The sequence below is a fragment of the Cavia porcellus genome, unplaced genomic scaffold (assembly GCF_034190915.1).
Source record: "Cavia porcellus strain 051 isolate PalLab524CR breed Dunkin Hartley unplaced genomic scaffold, mCavPor4.1 scaffold_12, whole genome shotgun sequence".
Taxonomy (NCBI): domain Eukaryota; kingdom Metazoa; phylum Chordata; class Mammalia; order Rodentia; family Caviidae; genus Cavia; species Cavia porcellus.
In genome coordinates this window covers 24,778,924-24,794,584 of record NW_026947495.1, presented here as the reverse complement: position 1 = coordinate 24,794,584, position 15,661 = coordinate 24,778,924, and the positions used below count along the sequence as shown (strand labels likewise).

The following is a 15,661-nucleotide window of genomic DNA, read 5'->3' as shown; positions in this document are numbered from 1 at the left end:
TTGTGATCAGGTCTATAACATGGGAATAGGACCTATCTATGCCTAGCAGCTATATATTATCTGTCTGACCAGGAGATGAATCATTCATGAGTATTAAATGACTATATTCTAAACCTTCTTGGTTTTAATTACTCTATCCAAAAAGGTGTGATTAAAATCAAAATTCACTCTGCTAAAACTACTGTGAAACAGGCAAAGCTAATGTGTTTCAGAATACAGGGGAGTCAGGGATTCTTTAAAGTGAGTGAGTCGTCAGCCCTTAACCAGTGAATCTGGTGAATTTCTTGCTTTCTCAAGACAAAAAAAGAAGCTGGTCTTAAAGATTCCATGACAGAAGGACAGCTTCTCTGTAAGAGGATCTTAGATATATATCTGATTTTAAAAATTAGACCTTAACACTTACAATCTTATACATGAAACTGCATTATCAGTGGCTCAGAGCACAACTCAATTTTGCTATTTCACTTTAAAAAAAGATGAGATGCTTTCATTTCATTGATAAACTTGTTAAATACACATGCAGACTATCAATGCTTTAAATGGGCAGTAACAATATCATGCAAAATGGGGGCTGTCCCTACTTCCTGAAAGGATTGGCTTATACTCAGTAATAAATTTTTTCAATAACTAAATCCATTGGTGGGGAAAATGTAAAACAATTCCATTCTGAGCTTAATCCTAATTATTTCTGAAACACACCCCCCCCAAAAAAAAACTATAATGTTGATTATCATTTAACATGTTTAACATGGTTGCTCAAGGTGTCAGTGTTCAATAAGTTAAGATATCCTCCTCACCACAACTTCTGAAAATTAAAAAGGAAATGTTCAGCACATTCACACTCTAAATATAGACTCTGAAGCTACAAAAGGAAAAATATGCATAGGGTAGGGCAAGAACAGCTTCATATCTGGAGGACAGTAAAGAACAGTGCAGTAGGCTTCTCTGTGGCAGAAGTTTCTAGAAACAGGCTGACTCCTGCCGCCCCCCTCCTCCACCGAAATCTACTCAGTAACTACAACCCAGCATTTTGGAAACCGATTCAGTGGTGGCAAGCTAGCTGCCAAGATGAAGTAAGCATCTGTGGACTTGTCTACCTCTACCCAAGTCCTAAATTCTGGGGAATGTCCTTCATCTCAGATATGGTATCAGGAAAGCACCCCTCACAACCATTTGCAAGTCACATTTTCGCTGCAATGGGGTACCCTGTAGAGCTGTGTTGATAATTACCATGTTGGTCAGCTTTATTTCCACTGGGACCAAACACCTGACACACACAATTTAAAGTGGAGGTTTATCTGATGGTTCATTTCATGGTTGTCTGGCTCCAAGGCAGAAATAACATGGCACAAGAATCTGGCAGAAAAAAGCTGCTCAATCTAAAGCAGTCAGGAAGCAGAGACAGCAAAGGGAGGACCCTTGCAGGTCATGCCTCCACGTAACGCACTTCTTTGAAATACACTCCACCTCTTAACAGCATATTCAGCTACATACTCATTAAAGGATTAATCCATCCCAGATCCAATCACCTTCCAAAAGCCTCATCTATGCCTCAACACGTAAGACCTTGGGGGCACACTTTAGATCGAAACAACATAACACTTACGGAACTGAGAAGCATTCAAAGAAGAAAGCACAGGGTTGGTCTTTACAAGGAATTTTCCTGTAGTAAGTTTGGTTTTTCTCCATGTGAAAAACTGAAAGAGAATTCACATTTCTGTTTAGAATTCAGAAAATGGGGGTGTTTTATCTCTAAATACATCATGTACCTTAAAGGAACTGATGCAGCTTTGCTTGAAGGCATGTTCTCACAAACTTGCCTCCTCCAGATGAGACAGAAGAGTATGCTGGGGATAAAACACAACTGTCAACCAGGAAAACTAGCCAACTGGAGATAAACCCCCAGCTACTCCATGCTCCTGTCTGACAGCCCTGGAGAAGCACCAAGGAGAGAGGGGTGGGGAGAGACAGGAGAACAATGGCCCATGTAGTATCCACAGCACTCCACAGTTCTCTACCATTCCTATACCACCACACTGCTGGCAGACTGGAGAAGCATACGGATCCCTTCACAGCAGGATTTTTTTAGGTACATAACATAGAATGCATTGGTTGTAAAGAAAATCAATTGTATTTAAATTACCAAAATATTTTTTAAGTTGTGATACAGTAACATATGTGCTTGCTCACTAACACATTAAATAACACTATCTAGCAAAATTTTTAACAGCACCATCATTTCAAAATGGTAGTAAGTACTAATATATGAAGCTCTCCTTGTACAGTGTGATATGAAAATACTGGATATCTACTGGTAAGAAAGTACAAAACAAAGTGCCTGCAGGCAAGCGTGAGGTCCTGAGTTCGATCCCAGTACCAGAAAAAAAAAGTACAAAACAACACTCATGCTACTGCAATTTGTAGGTAACATTCAGAAATGAAGGAATTCTGGCTACAGGTTAGTGCAAATGAAGATGTGCTCTTTCCCAAATAAGCTTACAAATGTCTCCCTCCTGAAATGGCCCACAGCTGTTCATATGAAACCTATACGAACACCTGATTTCACCCTGGTTAGGGTCTGGACGTAGTTTGGCTCTCAAATCTGTGCTAGAAGCATGTTCCAGCACAGTGCTGTTTTGCTGGTGGAATCTTTCTGAAGTGGGCCTCGTGGGAGGCAATTGGGGTCATCGAGGTTTCATTCTAATGAATGGATTACTGTTCTCTCTCAGGAGTAAGTCGGGTCTCTTAGAACAGGATTCAGTCCCATGAGAAGGGGTTGCTGTAAAGTTATTTTGGCTTTCTCAGCTCATTCTTGCTTCCTTTCTCAACACACTAGCTCGCTGTCTTTCTCTCTCAAACACACACACACACACACACACACACACACACACACACACACATTCCCACCATGTGTTCGTGCTATGGATGCCATCTGCCATGTTGTGCAGCCAGGAGATTTTTACCAGATGCCGGCACCATGCTGTTTGGACTTTCTAGCTACCAGAACTGTGAGCCAAATAAGGCTCTTTTCTCGATACATTACTTGCCGTCAGGTATTTTATTATAACAACACCAAGTAAACTAAGACAACCTCTTACTCCTTCAAGGTTTCCAGACTGAAGCAGAGACTGAGCAAGAGTCATTAAACTATAAATATGGGAGTGAAGAAAGCCTGCATCAAGAAGAGTCTGCAGTGGTGGACTGGAGAAGCAGTAGAAGGGCACCAATATCTTTATTGGTTTTGTTTGTTTGTTTTGCATTCAATGTAAGAATAACTTGCTTTTTTAAAAAAAATGTTTGGCTTTCTAAGACCATTAATTCAGCTGAATTACTAGACTACAGGTAAAGTCACTTTACAAATTCCTGTGTTTTGGGCCCTATCAACCCTAAGTCCCCCAGTTTATAATTTCTAAACTCCTCCTGATGTGAAAAAAAAGGCATCCAAAACACAAAGGCACTATAAAAAACTGTTTAAGCACAGCATTTGTTAACATCCCACTGGCCAAAGCAAGTCATACAACCAATGTCAGTATTGGTGAAAGGATAAGACAGAAGAACTAGAAAGGTTCAGGGCAAAGAGTATGGATACAAGGAAGCTACTACTCAGATTAGTGCAATCAATCTGCCACAGACAATATTTATTGGTTTGTTTTGCCTTTTTTTTTTTGAGACATGGTCTTGCTTTATGTTAGAGTAATTTACTTTCTTTGGGAAAGCTCTCTGGGATTTCACCTAAAGCTCTTCATGCTACTAACTCATCTGTTGTGGATCCATTCTCATTACCAGTAAAGAAAAGGGTCATTAGCCATTCTTCATCTTGCATCTCGGATTCTGAAAAGACACATCCCGAACATTCTGAAGTCTTTTCTGCTTCTGCTCTTGCTCATCAATTCCTTAAGCCTCGAAATGTAGGTACTGAAGAAATTTGGCATTTAAGGACCCAATTAGGTCTCAGCAGGAAATAATGTTTCCCAAGGTCTTTTCAACCACAAAAATTCATGATTTAATGCCTCTAAATTGTATTATGCTCAGAAATAATGCCACCCTAATTTAGAAATGCAGCAATAAGGACCAGTTGCCAGAGAGGCATTCTTAAAAGAAGCCAGGATCACTGTTTCTGTACCTCTTCTACTAATGGACTCCATTATATCACAAAAAAAGGCACTACTGGAATCTAATGAATAAATAAGCAGCACTTGAATGGAATTTGTGTCCATTTTAATTCCAATTAGTTTCCAGTAGAAAGCCTTATTTAAATTAAAAGGGGGGAGGCACAACACTTCAAAAGTTTCCTGGGCAAGCCAATCAGGTAGTACAGCACATAGCAAAAGTGTAACTTGGATCTAAGAGAAGAGGTTTGTGCAGGGCAGGGAAAGGGGGTACGTTTCACAGCTGCCAGACTGCTTCAGTATAATTTCTAAAAAGACACCTGGAGAATTCAGGGGGCCTTGAACAGTGTCTTCCAAGTCGTGGTTCAAACTTTCTGATGGTTTATGAAATCAACTCAGTCTAATGGTCAGAAAACTACTTCAAGGACCAGAAAATAAACACTTCAGGAACTGCAGACCAGTTCATCCATCACCACTACTCACCTCCACTGTTGCAACATGAAAGCAGTCATAAGCAACCCAGAAACAAATGGAGAGGCCACGTTCCAATAAAACTTTATTCACATAATAGGCAACTGGTCATAGCACACTGATCCTTGATCCATTTTTAAAGCAAATAAAGTAGAACACAATAGAAAACATCAGAGAACAATTCAAATGGTGAAAATGATATTTCACAAAACTTTCTGTTATATATTTAGATTGTGAGTCAATATGTGTTCCTTACTGTACATTCGACTCAAAAGTCATCATATTATTCTAGGCAGCTAAGTTAGACATAAATATCTAGCCAGAAAAGGACTGGGCTCTCAAGAATGTCAGCAGAAAAAATAGACATCAGAATTATGGTTGGAAATACATCTGAGAACCGGCTGGCCTAAGATAAAGATGGAATAGCCAGGCCTACATGCCTCCCCTAAGGGATAAACAATAACTTGAGATTATAGTGTAATTAGCTTATCTGGTCCAGATAGGCATCAGTCATCCAGGTAGATGAGTGAATGTTTTCCTTCTTTCCATGTATCCTTGCTATATGGCTCATTTCCCTGCTGGATCAATACAAGCTAAGCAGCTATACCTGTAATTCTATAGGTTGATGGCAGTTTGAGCCAAGTTGTACCCACGCTGCCACTGTGCTGTATAAATGACTCCTGACAAAGGGCTTCAGTGGCTGCTCACTTTGGGACCCCTCTTGTTTTTCAGGAGCTGTTTCTCAATAAACTTTTCCTAACCTTAACCTACACTGCCCCTTGGAATTCATTCTTCAGTATTTGGGTGGCATGAACTCAACATATCTGACGTCTAGCAGATTAGGAGTTACATTTCTCCTATATCAGTATTAAAAGACAGAAAACAATTCAATGAAACTGATTAGAATTTGAAGGATTTCAGTGTTTTCTGAAAAGATAAAACAGCAGATAGAATAAGTTCTTGGTCTTAACATATATCTTTCAAGAATATTAGTTAAAAGCAATCCAAAATCCTCTTACAAAGGATGCTGAAATTACTTCTTGAGCTACTCAAATGCCTGATATATCTTTCATTTGCTGCAGAACAAATGCCCCTTGGTTTCAGTGGCTTGAAACAATGATGCATCATTTGTGCAAGTGTATGGGTCTGACAGGTCTAGGCCAGGCTGAGCTGATCTAGGCCAAACATGCTCAGGAGACAATGAGCAACTGATGGGTTGGTAGTAGTACAGGTGGAGGAGAATGGAATCAGCTGATAGAAGTCAGCTTGCCCCACTGGGCCAGCCAGGACACACTTGGGCATGTTCTCACAATGGCAGTGAGGGGTGAGAGAGCAAATTCTCAAAATGATGTGAAAAAAGGCATCCAAAACACAAAGGCACCATAAAGAACTGTTTAAGCACAGCATTTGTTAACATCCCACTGGCCAAAGCAAGTCACACAACCAATTTCAGTACTGGTGAAAGGGTAAAGGCAGAAGAACTAAAAAGGTTCAGGGCAAAGAGTATGGATATAGGGAAGCTATTACTCAGATTAGTGCAATCAATCTGCCACAGACAATATTTATTGGTTTTGCTTTTTTTTTTTTTTTGAGACATGGTCTTGCTTTGTGTTAGAGTGTTCTGGCACAATAGAAGCAAAAAGTACAGAACGAACAGGTTTATTGAGTTGAGAATGTGGACACAACCCATGGCAGTTGGACTGTCTCCTTTAACCAGACATAGAAAGGCAGAGGGTTGTATGACCACCAATCAAAAGTGGCACATGGGGTGGATATTGATGACATGTGAGGAGCCAACTGGAATTCTCTGTGCCTGCAAACAGGAAGGGGAGTTGCAATTAGGGCTGAGGAAGAAGCAGGAAGCGGCAGGCATTCCCGCTTTGGCCTTCCGCCACATTAGACCACCACCATAATTGTACAGTAATTTACAGTAGGGCAAGACCTTTTCACTTTGTAGTTCAGATTGACCCTGAATTTACTACATTGTCAAGGTGCCAGGTGATCCTCCTGCCTCAGCCTCCCAAGTGCTGAGATTACAGCCTTGCACGCATCAAACTAATATTTACTCTTCATCATCACCTTGGCAGAAGCAGAGAAATTTTATATTACTTTCAGTTCTTTCATTACCACCTTTCATTTTACTTTATTTTTTTCACTCTCACTTGTGAGGCAGAAAAGCAGAGTGAAAAGAGGTGGGATTTTGTATCCTGGTTCTGCCAATGTGGCTTGTGTGATCCTGGACAAATTTCTTTTGCACCTCAGTTTCCTCATTGTAATAACAGGATTATAGTTACATAATTTGGAACATGCACAAGTATTTAGCTAATGTCTGGCCTCAGCACAACTCAAATCTTAGATCCCAATGTACTTTGCATGGTATGAACATGTTCAAAAAGACTAGAGCAAAGAAACAAGTAAAATTTCTGTAACAATAAATGTTCTCTAAAAAAAGATAATTATTTTCCTTAAGAGGAAAGAAATCTTTCCTTCCAAAGAAAAATGGCTCCTAAAGATGCTTATATCTTAATCCCTGGAACCTATGACTCTGTTTCCTTACAGGGCAGATGTAATTAAATCAAGAACCTTAAAATGGAGAAACTTATTCTGGAGTATTCTAGTCAGTCTCTTCCAATCAAATGGGTTTATGAAAGCAGAAAAAAATTTCCAGCTCTGTTTAGGGACCCAGCATGTTAGCAGAGGACTGAACTTGTTGTGGCTGGGATTACAGGGAGGAGACACAAACCAAGGAATGCAGGCAGCCTCAAAAAGTTGGAAAAAGCAAGCAGATGGATTTCCTCCCTCAAGCTTCCAAAAAAGGACACCTTGACTCTGGCCATTGAGATTCATGTTAGGCCTACATCCAAAGAGCTAAAAAGTAATATTGCTTTCAACTACTAGGTTTGAGGTTCTTAGAGCAGCAGTAGATGAATGATGTAATTTATAATATTTCTACTAACGGCTAAGAAAAGAGAAATAGAGAAACTCCTCTTGAAGTTACTGGACTGGGAAAATTTCCAGAACCTGGAGAATATTAACCATGTGTAGAATCCAAACTGGGAAGCTGTACCTGATTCAAGTGATAGGGACAATTAGAGAGAAAGCAACACAACGGAAATAGCAACTGATTGTCACTTTACTAACACTTTCTAGAAAGAAGAGTAACATCATTATCCTCAGCATCCAATTACCTCCTACCTATGGCTCCAACAAGATACTGGGGGAAAGCCCACTTTAACAAAAGCCTGCCACATGAAGTCCTTAGGCTGTTCCAGACCTGAATTCCAACTCTTATCACTCATACCTTTTTATTTTTTTCAGATAATATGAAAAGACAGTAATAATCTCCAATGTGATATGCATGCACACACATGATCTCAATTCGTGACCTCTGAGAGTCCATAAATTATACTCACAGTAAGAAAAAGGTCTACAAAAAGTCTATCAACTGATTTGAAGACAAAATTCTAAAATGGCACAAAGACCAAATAAAACTTTGAAGTTAAGGACACATCTAACACTAGAGACAGATTAGGAGCTGAGGACCTGAGTGTGCCAAGCCCAGTCACGCATTCACACTAGAAGAACCTGTGGACAGGAGAAGTCAAGTGATGAGTCATTTGACAGATGAGAAATCAGAATCCCACACCCAGAATCAGCCCATAAGAGGATAGCCAACCAGCTGCCGGGCCTCACCTGCAAGAGCTGGAGTTCACTCAGGAGTCAATAAGCCACATGGCCCAGCAGATTTGTGACTTCAGTGTCCCAAGCCTGAGGCCAGGTCTAGCCTCTCCCTATTACAAGGCCAATCTCCTGTGTATTTCTTGGGACCATTTTTCTTGTTATATATATACAGGCTAAAGAACAACTTGCCTTTCTGATTCTTGAGCATTAGAATTGCAAATTAAGGAATGGCGAAAGGTGATCATTCTCACCCAAGAGAATTACATTTGCTCATACAAAATAATGCAGTGAAGATCCCCCCCCTCCACACACACACACAATGTCACCTTGACATCTGGCAAGTGTAGCAGTTAAAAAACAGATAAAGGGAAAGGAAGAGAATCTATCAACCTTAGTGGAGACTATAAATTTATTCAAAGAGGAAGGCAATGCGGGGGCAGAAGGACTTGACACTGACTTTGCAATGGTCTCACACAGGATTTCGGACACCTCATAATGAACATCACTTGGGGAAGGGATAGAGGAAAGCTCCTCTTTATGCCCCACCCTGGTGATACTTCCACCCTTTCTTACTTTAAAAAAAAATTACAGAAGAAATGAAGTGTATCAAACACAAATACCAAGAAAGGTACCAAAGGAATATAGAAAGATTACATTATCAGGAGGCATCAGACAGTGCTTCCCTAAACAAGATGTGTAAGAGAAAAAATCGGTCATTTAGGAAACTCCTCACTAGCATGAACACTAGAAAACAAAAAAAGCAGAGTAGAAAGTTAACAGATTTTTTTTTAAAAGCAGCTGCAACTAGACCGATACCAAATTCCCTTATCCTTCAAATGCAATTGTTTCACAGATGAGTGAGGAAGGATATAAGTTAGGATTTGGCCTGCCTCCTACTAAGGTCAACTTTTAACCTTATTCCTAGGGCAATGTGCCACTGAGCCACAGAATTCCAGGAGTCTGATCATACTCTGCTCTTCAGATGTCAATTTCCCAAGGGGGGGGGGGAGGACAGCTCCACTAGAGGAAAGCAAGTTATTTCTAGGACCAAGACTTTTCCTTTTTCGAACACACAAAGGCAAACATATCAAAAGTTCATCATAATAAAAGGCTGGTTCTCAGGTAAGCATTTACTGCCTGCTAATGAGAGTTTACCTATAAGAGCAAAAACAACTTGAATGATTTCTCTTCTACTGAATAAACAAAGTTTATTTAATTTCTTTATTCTATACCTCTTTTGCCACAAGTGTTGGACCAGCCAACATTAGGACTGAACAGATTTTGGAGTTCATTCAATCCCCTTACTTTTCCCACCTAAGAACTGAGGCCCAAAGTGGTCATACAGGATGACTCAGTGTGTTATTTTGTATTTGTCTTTATAACTGAACTTAACTCCCCTGCGTGGGTGCTGGCCAGACCTAGACTGTAAACCCCGTGAGCAGCTAGGAGCAGTTTATTAAACAGAAACATTCGGAATGTGGAGGTGAGCTGACATGCCTGATGCAAATCTGGGCGCAGGGAAGGAAAAAATGCAAAGGAAACGATGCTCCCTCTTCCACACCGTGACTGGGTGTCAGTGATCTCGGTGACCAGAGGAATGTCTGGGCCAGAGGAATGTCTGGCAGGGATGCTGCACTGTTCCTAGGGTTCCCCAGGCTGTGGAGATGATAACCTTGACAGGACTGTAAAGAACAGTCGTGCCACCTCCGCTATGTCACCCCATTCTCCTGCATCACAGAAATTAACAATGAGCGGAGCCAGGAATCTGAAAACACAAAGACAAAATTACCAAGAATGAAAAATAAAATCCAGCCAAGACTATGTTCCTAAGGTATCAAACTTAACAGTCGTGACAGGAGAAAGACAGCATCTCACTCAAAGGGACGTAAGTTGCTTAGCTGATTCCAGGCAGGGATGGGACATGAATTTTACTATCCCTACCTGTACCCTATCCATCCCCTAAAGCTGGGTGTGCACCCATGAAGGCTCTAGAAAGGAACAGAGGCCAATGATCAACAAATTCCCTTCCTGGAATATGTCAATAAACAAAGCTGGCATTCATCTATTATCAGTCACTATCACTGTTCCTCAGACCAAGGGTCAGAACTGAAGCTCAGCTTCCCCAATGCTGCCACATGATAAGACTGTGAGCAAGTTCTTCAACCTCTGCACCTCCATAAAACAACCCAAGCACATCTCCCGGCAGGCCCTTCAAAACCCACAGGAGTCTAAGACTCCTCTTGGCAGGGGGTGGGAAGGAAGTCCTGCTAACACAGGACCCCCTCATCAGCCTCACAAGATACAGGTGCAGTTAACTCAGGTCTGGGTTCAAATCTTCGTTCTGCTCCTTGACCAGATTTCATGAGTTCTCAATGTTACAATCTCCCTGTGTAAATAAACTGGGAATAATAATGCTATCTCCATCAGGTTGGTGGTGAGGATAAAATGAAATAGTATCAAAAAAGCACGTGGAATAATGTCAGTTACAGAAGATACACTATCACCGTCATCATCCCTATTTTCTTGCCCATCTGTTCTTGACATTTCTTTACCAAGACATACAAGATCTGTGATAATCACCAAAACAATGTATTCTCACAGGGAAAACAGAGGTAGAAGAGTCCGAAATGTATCTGAGTAGAAGGACGTGTTTGTGTGGGATACTAACAAAAAGCAAAGCCGTCTGTATACAAAATTCAATAGTAAGGAGCTCCTACAGGAGTAGGAGAGGTACCTATGGGCCTCAAAAGCTCCCACAAAAATCACTCAGGGAGGCAGTTAACTTAGGCTGGTGTTATTCCAGGAAAACCCTGCAGGGCTGACTTTTTAAAAATAAACCTATTAAACTCTTACTGATACAAAGTACTTGGGGCACACCTTGCTCCTGCACACATGGGCAACAGGGTGGAGAAATACACCTTAGCCATCCCAGAAGCAGCCGTGGTCCAGAAGGCATCAATGCAGGCCTAGCAGCAGAGGTGACAAACAGACAGTGCCAGCTTACAGGAATTGCTCCAATCGAACCTAAACACAATAGTTTTTACCTCTGCCTGTCCAGATTTTTAGGCTATACCATGAGCCCCAAGAGAAAGGCCCTAGTCTCAGTCCCCAAGTTTGTGTGCTTAGACAAGAGAACTGGGGAGTTTGGAAGAAATAAAGTGATTTTCTCAAACCCTCTTTTGGCTTCCAGAATGAGCAAGTCAGAAAAATATATATTCAATTGTGCCAATTAAAAAATAAAGAAAAAGACAGCCAAAATGGGCACAAAACCCAAGTGCCCACTCTCCCAATTTTAATACAGTCCCAGTACTAAGGTTCAGGGGATCCTATTGGCAACTTTCCAAGAGCTATTAGTCTGCATTAACACACTGAAAAAAGTAAAAAATAAAGATAAATTAAAAGTAAAAAAGTAATTCAGAGGAAGGACATCTTCATACCAGCATCAGCAGCATGTATGACAAATGCTAGATAAATGACCCACGAGTTTACCTGTAGCCTGTATCAGTCACAATGGTACTCAGGTAAGTGACAGGGACACAGGCTATAAAGTTGGTGTGCAGATAGGGCTTAGATTAGAAAATTATAAGCCGTTAAGGGTTGGGGAGATCTTTACTCAGTATCAAAAAAAAAAATTAAACATATCCATTTTCTGGCTATTAAGAATGCCTCATACATCAAAGCAATTGCTAACTTTAAAGGCAGCTTGGTAAAGCTTGTACTGACAAGTTCTAAATGCTTATATGTTTCTCAACCAAACCTCTCAACTGTCACCCACATTGCAATTCCTGTCCCAATAAAATTATTTCCTCCTGTGTGCGTGATTCCTTTGCACAGAGCCACGGCTCCAGAACTTCTTTTTTTTTTTGAAAGTGTCTCACCCTTTAAATGCCTAAGTTGCCCAAGCTGGACTCAAACTATGCCTAGCTTCCTCCGTTTTTCATGTACCTGGATTCCAGAACATATACACCTTCCTTCAGCCAAAACTGCCGGCTCACCTGGCAACAGACCCTTCCCCAAACTTTGATAATCAGGATAGCAACTTCTCCAGGAAAAGCTGGCAACACCCACTTTCCTGAGACCTACTATAATTAACACCACAGAATGCCACCGCTGACCATCACTCCCTATCACTCATAGAGACAGGAGGCCAAGATCAATAAGAGAAGGGAAGAAAAGGAGGCCCACTCTGTGCATGACCACAGAGGGAAAAGACGGCACAGATTGCCACCCAGATCTTCCTGATGACTGCTCTGTGCAATTTCCTAGATAACTCTGCAGCGTACATTAGTCACTACCTGTCTGTCCCCTGCCAGCATTTGTCAAGGAATGGCTCTGCAGTGATTTGGAGCCAGGAACGTGCAAAACATCAGGAAGAGTCGTGTCAAATGTCAGAGTGATAACTAGAAGGAATCCTAGGCAGCCACACTCCTCAGGGGAGGAGCCAAAGACCTCCCACTCAGCTAGGATCACAGGGGAACTCTGGCATTTCATTGCTTTTGGAGGCCAGCTGGTCAGAAGGCTGGGTGGTTATTTATAAACTGAGAAAGCTGAATGGGAAGGGAGAAAATCTGAATTCCTATGATCTCTTAGGTACTCCCCAGCTACCAGATTCTCCCCAAGAACACTGCATATGCACATACATATGCACATGCTTCCTTATAAAAATGTACACGGATGTGTGAATATATATAAATGCGTACAGTAGTCACACTTCCAAACACAAAGCACTTAAAATGCACACTGCTAAGATCCAAGGGTGTGTGAGCTGCTTTGCACAGCTGCAACTGGAGCACGAAGAGACCACGGACAGATCTGGGTCGAGCCCTCGGGCCTCCAGATCCTGTGCTTCACGTTAAAACCCAGGTGGTGGTCATTTGGGCAGCTGCAAACCTGCAAAATCTCCAAAGCAAACTGTAGAACCCTTTCTCCTACTATCTCCAGTCGGAAGCGTCTTAAGAGCCAGGAAGCTAAGTTGGGATGAAAAAAGAGAGGGGAAAAAAAGATGCCCAGACACCCAGTTTTGCGCCCCACCGCTCCTCTGCTGAGCAACTTTCCCATCCATAAAAAGGGTAAAACGTCATTCTCTGTTCCACTTCCTTCGATTTTCTGGCTCCTCCACTTCAAACTGACTCATGAATGGCCATTAAGTTGAAAACTGAAGAAAACCTGAAAGTCCTTCCAGAAAGCGGAGATTTGCTCTCATCCTATCACAGTCCCAAAAAAAGTTCTATTCCCATGTCAGTCCTGAACAATAACAAAACAGGAAAGAAGAGGGTGAAAATTCATTTACCAAAACAGATTTGCGGTTCACTATTTAGTGATTTTTCTTAGATCATAGTTCTGACTCAGCCAGCATCAAGCCTCAAACTGTGGGTGACACAGGCCAAGGAGAGGAACTTGGAGTAAAAACCATCCAGGTAGCTACTATCCTGACAATAAAGGCGTGCAGGGAAGGGGGGGGGGGTGTTGGTTTACTGAACTTGCTATCCATGTGCATCTCTCATCAGAAGGCAAGCCTACCTTTAAGGCTTTGATCCTGGTGTTGCGCTTGCAGGTGCAATGCTGCCAATACCTCACAACCCCACAAACCTTGCTTTGCCTCTCGCCAACTTCATAGCTCCGGAGAACCCAAGCTTTCCTAACTGGGCCGCCAGGGCCAAGTGCACACAGCCGCGGTCCGCCCTGCGGCAGGCCTGGCAATGGACTTGGATTCGGGCATCTCAGAAAACCACATGATCTCCCGGTCCCCGCTTACCCCGAGGAGCTCCATCCGAGCTCGGATCACTGCTGGACAATGCAAGCACCACCTCTTCCTTCAACGGCGAGGTGGCTACGAAACCTCGGCTTTGTGTGAGACAGCGAGGGTGCGCGCGCGAACGTCCTCGGGCTCACACACCCCCTTCCACTCAGCCTGCCAGCCGCACCGGAGCCACTCGCGCAAAGGGCGCACAGCGAGCAGCTCCACCTGGCAAACAGCCGCGCCACCAGGCCACTGGCCACCGGGTCGCGGGAGACGAGGGCTAAGAGCCAAGCCCCCGTTCCCAAAAGCTGGAGTGGCCGCGGAAAGTAGCGCCGGGTACCCAGCGCAAGCGTCGCTCAGGGACCAGGGTCGCAGAAGGTCAACAGTAGGATGCGCCCCTCCCCACGCGCGCATCCCTGCCCCCTTCTTTGCTAGGTGCGGGGCCAGGAGGGGGCCAGGGCTGCTCGCGACTAGCCAGGAAGTTCCCAGGACCGCACTGAGCATGCTCTCGGGGAGTGTGTGCGCGGGTGTGGGCTCTTCGCTCCCGCAGCCTCTGCGACCCGCAGCCACGCTGAGCGGGTAGTTGGGATCGCGAGTCAGGTGGGCGGCCCCGAGGGGCCCTAGGGCAGAGGGCCTCCCTTATCTCCGGGCCCCGAGCGCTTGCCCACCTCCTCCCTTCTTTCCAGGGGCCCGGCGCCAGCCTCTCTGGTTCCTCTTCCCCAATAGCCTACGGCCGAACCCGCCCTGCGCCACCGGATCCTCGGGACCCCAACCCAGCCCACGGTTGCAGCGTGACCCTACTGGGCTCTTCTGCCGCCCAAGCGCCTATCTGCCAATCCCGGTCGCTTGCCTAGAGCCCGCGCCCCCCGGATCCTCCTCCGGACAGTTCCTCTGAGAGCCTGCGCGCCCCCTCGCTCCGGGGCCTGGGAGTCTCCAGCGGTCCGCCGGAGGGGCTGCCCCAGCAGGTGGGAGTCTCCAGGCGCGACCCCCGGCTACACTCGGCGTCCTGCAGAGCCGCCCGGCACCCACGCAGCCGGGAGAGCGGCGCGCGGAACCCCGGCCGCGCCGCTCCGGTGCGGGTTCTCCAGCCGGCCGGCGCCCCTCGCGGGCCCCTCGGCGCGCATCTTCCCGCGGGGATGGCGAGCTCCCACGCGCCCGCCCGACCCAGCGGCGGCTCTTACCTCCTCGCTGTGCAGCAGTTGTAGCCGGGATCACCCGCCAGCCGCCGTGCCGCTGGGCCCGAGGGGCAGCCGTGCGCGGGGTCGCGGCGCCCCAGTCTGTGGCGCGGCTACCTGGGCTGGAGCGCGCCCGGGGCCGCCGCGGGAGCCGCAGGGCCGCCGCCGAGCGGGCCGCGGCAGGGATGGTCTGCAAACTCCTAGCCTTGGCTGGGCCGCGTGCGGCGCGTCCACACACGGCAGGAACGCAGCAGAGACACTCCTCCAGGGTTCGGTGAACCAGGACAGGGGTCTGTTCGCAATTCCTGACGACCCACTCTTCACCGACCCCTCTAACTGCTCCCTGCTTCTGAGCCCGCGGCTCTAGGAGGCAGGGATTCCGGCCGGGGACGTTCGGCAAACTCCCCGCCCTCCCCGGCGGAGCTCTCAGCCAATTCGGAGCGCTCCAGCTTCTTAGGGACCGTCGGCAAACTCTCAACCTCGCC

The 15,661-nt window shown here is 44.8% G+C and overlaps 1 protein-coding gene across 3 annotated transcripts in view; it reads right to left on the bottom strand.

The window, feature by feature from the left end:
- The window catches only part of Mgat5 (alpha-1,6-mannosylglycoprotein 6-beta-N-acetylglucosaminyltransferase), a 338,130-nt gene extending 322,808 nt beyond the window's left edge, over positions 1-15,322 (bottom strand). Inside the window, exon 1 of one of the 3 annotated variants that reach the window (XM_023561078.2) lies at positions 15,183-15,322. The gene's annotated coding sequence lies outside the window, so the exon portion shown is untranslated. Of the gene's footprint in view, positions 1-14,016; positions 14,156-15,182 lie in introns of those variants that run through there. The other 2 variants (XM_063258973.1, XM_063258972.1) reach the window with 2 other exon arrangements.
- Positions 15,323-15,661: the final 339 nt, after the last annotated feature.